Genomic DNA, 6,000 nt, shown 5'->3' on the forward strand with positions numbered 1-6,000 from the left:
CCCGGATTTCTCGTATCGAAGGATCCTAATTTCTAATAGAAGCTCCACATGAAATCGTTGATACCAAGTGTAAACTAGAACATAATATTATTACCGCGAAAAGCAAGAGATGCGGATTAACCGGAATCTGGCAAATACCACAGCAACTGGTTGCAAGAAAATATATAACCAATAAGATATTTCCATAAGCTTCTCTGAGAGAAGGTATTACAATAGAAAACTATAATTCAATAACTTGAGTTTTATTTCTTCCGCCCGTCACACCAATAAGTTCCTGGGTAAGGTTAAGACTTTTGTCCAAACTTCCAACTTCTGTACACGTAACGCACCTTCTCTCAACTCCCAACGTACTTCTGCTAATTCAACTTATTTCTTTGAAATCCAACTTCAAAATAAACGACCCTCTAATAAAACAACTCTCTTTTATCTCCAACCAGGAGCATCCCATTTGGATATCGGGTGGTTAAATTGCAGGCATATAAAGAGATAAGGCAGCCATTTTTGTTTCTTTCTTCTTCATTCATTTCATTCTACGACCGACCCATTGAATTATGCACACGTGCTAATTAGTTAAGTCGCACATTTCCCTACACTCCCCCCTGATCTCATGATCACACACAGAGCAGGGGGGCAGTCGTCTTTGTCGGGTACTTCTTCGAAGAATCGGGGGAAGCACTTCCTCATTGCCATCTTCCTCATTACCACCGTTATTGCCACCAGTCTGTTCCATTATCCCCTCTTGTGGTTCCTTATGCGGTGTTTCACAATCAAGGCAAGGGGGCAGTATCCGTCTTTGCCGAGTATTCCTTTGAATAATCGGAGGCATCACTTCCTCTGTTCCATCTTCCTCAGTATGTTTCATCATTCCCTCTCCTGGTGCTATAGGCGGTGTTTCACAATCACGGCGGTTTGGCAGTATTCGTCTTTCCCGGGTACTTTGATGAGGAACTGGTGGTATTACTTTCTCATGTCCATCGTCCTCATAACTATTGCCACTAGTATGTTCCATCATTCCCTCATCTGGTTCTGTAGGTAGTGTTTCTATGCTCACCTGTGTGATCTTCCTCATTATCCTCAGAATCAGAAGAGATATAACAGGGGTGGATATCTTTTACATGACGTGGTACACCATTAATTACCACGGTCTGAGGACTTATGATTTTGTCTATTTTTCCTCTGCAAAATTTTACAGTGCACCCAGCATTTGGGGGTTTTACCCAAACACGGTCCCCCACTTGATATGGTGTATTGACAACGCTAACCACTGATGGTGTGACATCAATTCCTTTTATACGCTGTTCATAGCAGTAAATCCCATTAGCTGGTGCAGTTTCTGGTGTTGCATCGTCCTTTGGTGTCACATTATACCAGTACACAGCTTCTAGAATATAACACTGTGGCCTGGCCGCAATTCTTTTAATGGTGCGGTGACACCGCTCCGCTATACCGTTAGCTTCTCTAAATATGCACATCGGTAACGCATTCTAATCCCCCATTCCTGCGTAAATTTCTTAAATTCTTGACATCCAAACGGAGTGGCGTTATCAGAATTTCCAGCCGGGCACCACGTTCAAAAAAGACAGCTCTCAACTATCGTATAATACTAGATTCATCCTGTCGTGTCAACGGGTGCCATATCGTGAAACGTGTCGGACCACAATCTGTCAAGGTCAAAAAATGCCTGCTCTCATAATGCGTTACATCCATTCCTACTCGATACCAGTTGTCCTCCACCTCAAGCTTCCCTTTTTGCCATTGGGATGGTGACGGATCAATTCGCTGACACTCTTCACACGTGCGTATAGCTGCCTTGATTGATGCTCTTGTAGTTGAGGGACACACTCTTCGGACAAAATATGTTGTCCTCCGAATTCCGGGATGTCCACTCTGCTGATGTATTGTACGGATCTGGTCAGGTGTTAATTGATCTGTTACGGCCGCGCATGTCTGTTGTGGAGGATCAGATCCCTGCCTCATTACACCAATCCACCTCTTTGGTAATCTAGTCAAGCTATCAGCCAAATTCTGCATCGAAGAAACTAAGGCAATGTCCACCTGCAAGCTGTATTCGTCAACTATATGCTTTATTATTGCCAGTCTCCTTCGTACTAACATCTCACTTGCAGCTCTAGTCTTAACTCGAGCCTTTCCAGTCAAGGTGTCGGTCAACCAGTGGTAAACACACAACGAGTCAGTGTGGAGATGCATAACCTTAGCCTACCATTGCAATGCAAGATTAAGCCCTTTTAACGTGGCATTGAGTTCTGCCAAATTTATATGCTGGGTATCATTTTTCGGACGAAGCCAGCACGCATCTTCCACAACGGCACCCAACTGTTCCAACACGACACCTGTAGGCAGTGAACTTGCGTCAACCCATGCATTCAGTTCGTTTCCAGATACTTGCCACTCACCCTGGGCAGGGTCGTTTCTATGTACTCTGGACAACATTTCAGCCATCATTTGCTTGTGAGAATCATCATCTACCATGTCGTCCCATTCTTTGGTTACTGCAGCTACTCGTCTTTTTAACACATCTGTTGCCGATGGGAGCCATCCACAGACAGGTAGATGCCGTACTAATTTACCGCAAATAGAAAACACAATGCATCTTGTCAATACACTGGGTAACTCTGGAATTGCGCTCCCTCGCTTCCATCGCAAAGTATTTCTCTTCTCATAGACCTCTAGGCCTAACACGGGCACCCCGTCCTTAAGGCGCTTAGGGTACTTGCTTATTAACCCAAACGATTCCAGTTTTGCTCGAACCACATCTGCAGACATTATATCCCATTTACGTAGATGTCGTCAATATAAGCTGAAGCAGCTTTTGCTGTGGTCTCATCATGCATCAAAACAGGTTTAATAATAGTTGTCATTAATAAGGGTGCTACGTTTAGGCCAAAACCTAAACGTGTCAAACAATGTCGTTTTCCTTTGATTATCACTGTCTGAAATGGCCATAATGACTCATGGACATGTATCTGCAGGTAGGCTCTCTTTAAATCCAGCAGTGCTACATTACTTCCTTTCTAACGCCACTCTCTTAGTTTAGCAGCGCACACGTCTGCGTTTCCAGTGAAAGCATCAACATGTCGATTCAATTCTCGGTAATCCATTACGGGCCGAATTTTGTCTTCAATAGGTTGTTCAACAGCCATGAGCGGAATAAATCCTTTGGGTGGTCCCAGACGTTCCTGTGGGTATGGTATTAACCATCCGTTAGCAATCCACATCTGAAGCTCTTCTTCATATGCGGCCCTATTCTTTGTGGAAACTGCATACTCTGGAATGGTGTTGCACAGCCGATCTGGTGCCTGGCTCATAGTCCATTTCCACTTTGCAGCCCCCGCAATTTCTTTGTCGTCAAACGTAGCACAGAAGTCCCTTTTCTTCAATAGACATGGCTGCACAGACTTCCTTACCTGCTCCAAGCATTACACCTCCAGTCGCTGCGATTATGACGCCTCCTAGTGCTTATATTGCATCAATTCCAAGCAACATGCGATAGCAAGGGGTTTTTCTTGCATCACCAGAACATAAACTTTGGCTGTGTCATGTTGTATTGTGGAGTGGCTCCCAGGTTGGGAAATCGTAATAGTGCGTAGGACTCCCTGGCTGTGGTACATAGCAGTTTTAACTACGTCGGTCGTCAGTGGGTTCACTTGTTTACTAAGCGGTTGTCATGACAACGAGTTAAGACTAGTGAGTTATCTCACCTTAGACTGGCACTTTTTCCTTATCTTGCCTCTCGTCAATTGTCAAAAATGTCATAACAACGTTGAACCTGAAAACAAAGCGGTTGACAACTTAGAACAATCAGCCGTAACTTAACAATATGCATTAAAAGACGTAAGTCACAATTGCGTTTGTTTTTGTATAAAATTATATTTTACAATATTATACAATTTAAAAGAGTTCGTCTTTTTTCTTTTGGTGGTTCTGAAGTTCACAGCGATAGTAACAGTTTTCTCACAGTGCTCTGAGGAGGGAAAATGACGCTTCAACGATCCGGTCTTCAGCAACACATGCTGTCCCTTGTTTCTCCTCTCTCTGCTCGATTCTCTCTGCTGATTCACCGTTTTTATTGGCATTTTGTCGCTTTGTTTTTTCTATCCACGCGTTCTGTTAATCAGTTGATCGATAATAGAACATGCGTTCTTTAGTCACGTTTTGACCTCAGCTGATCATTCGATTTTATCTTCAGCCGAGCGACACGTGAATTTACCACTCATGCCAATATCTGTACTTCCAGAGCTTACGAGGAATGTCACGTTTCTTTGTTTTGTAAACAAAAAAAATCGTCGTCCGATTTCTCTGTTTATGACGTAAGCACTTTCTCTTTTCAACTGGTAGACAATCGATTATTCGATGCCCACTATTTTAAATCTTTTATTAAAGTTTTTTTTCTTTTCAGTTATGTATGATGGTTCCAGCCATCCATTACATAACACCCCTCCATTAACCATATTTTTTTTTCAATCATCTATCGGTCCATCGATATTTCCAATAATGTTTTTAATGTCACAATTTTTTTTTCATCCCTTTTACTGTATTTTTTTCCGTTTAACTTAGAAAAAAAATAAAAATAAACAGCAACACGAAAAGCATAAGGTCTTCTTCGGTATAAGTGCATCGGCCGCACTTAACAGCAAAATATACGCTGCACATTTTCCAATTTTACCGAAGTGGTCGATTTGTCCAATATTCTCCACTACCTCGGCTCTTTAATTAATATGACTAATTAACTAAATACGAGTCTTACATTTTAATGACTTGTTTAAAATGTGGGCAGCATATAGTACAAAAATTTCGACCATAACGCCAGGATTCTAATTATGGTGGCAACTCCGAACTCCCTATGATAAGGATGTTGCCTAACATCAACAGAGTAATTTTCTTAACCACTCCAAACATCCTGTTCCGCGCTCCCGACCCGCAGTTCGATTATAACCTGAGTTCCCAACCCCCGTGCTAGCCCTAGCTACGGTTGGCTGATCCCTACTATCATAATCAACTCCGCACGACCTGGGCACTAAGTTATATATATCTTCCTTCCATATTTCATCAACTTCTTTAGCCCTTTCAGCCGTCATGCTACGTGTGATTATTTTCCGTTCCATCAACGGGACCCTGTTTTCCTGACTTGGGGATTCTCGTTGATGGCGATTGCTCTGTTGGGGATAATTTTCTTCCTCCCCACTAGAGGATTCTTGATCTGAACTACTATCCTCTACCGGTGCTGACAGGGTAGTTTTTCTACAGCCCTCTTGCTTGTTGGGGATATCCCATTCCTCCAGTTCTGCTTTCCGAAGGTGTTCCCCATGGGCTTTTGTTACTGCCCCCGTCAGTTGACTTCTAATTCTATACGAGACTGGCCCCGTCTTCTCTATTTTTACGTTATATGGAGACCATCTTACATCTAGCTTTCCCTTTTTTCTATTATTTTTATAATAAACTAAGTCGCCAACTTGAAAATCGACTGCTTTTGTTTTCTCGTTGGCCCTATCTATCATTTTCTTCCTAGCTCTCTTTACATTGTTCCTGACTAATGTAAAGGTCCGATGCATGTCCTGTAGAGCGATCTCATGATCCTCTTCCCCGTAGTAAATTCTACGCGGCCTCAGTATGTTGTCTAACGGCAAGACAACGTCTCTATTATAGAGCAAATAATAGGGGGAGTACTTTGTTGTTTCGCTGACATGAAACCTTACAGCAGCCAGCATCTGGTTCAAGTACATGTCCCATGAACGGTCATTGTCCCCTATTTTCTTTGCTAGTACGTCATGCATCGTCCTATTGAATCTTTCTATTTTCCCGTTACTTTGCGGGTGGTAAAATGAGGTGGTCACGTGATCAACATTAAGCTCTTCTAAAGCCCTTTTCATGATCCCATTGACGTTCTCCGGTCCGTTATCCGTAAGTAACTGCAATGGTGCACCAAATCTGGGAAATATTTCCTCAATTAAGAGATGCACCACTGTCTCTGCGTTTTTATTA

The sequence above is a fragment of the Euprymna scolopes genome, chromosome 5 (assembly GCF_053919585.1).
Source record: "Euprymna scolopes isolate OS-2025 chromosome 5, ASM5391958v1, whole genome shotgun sequence".
Lineage (NCBI taxonomy): Eukaryota > Metazoa > Mollusca > Cephalopoda > Sepiida > Sepiolidae > Euprymna > Euprymna scolopes.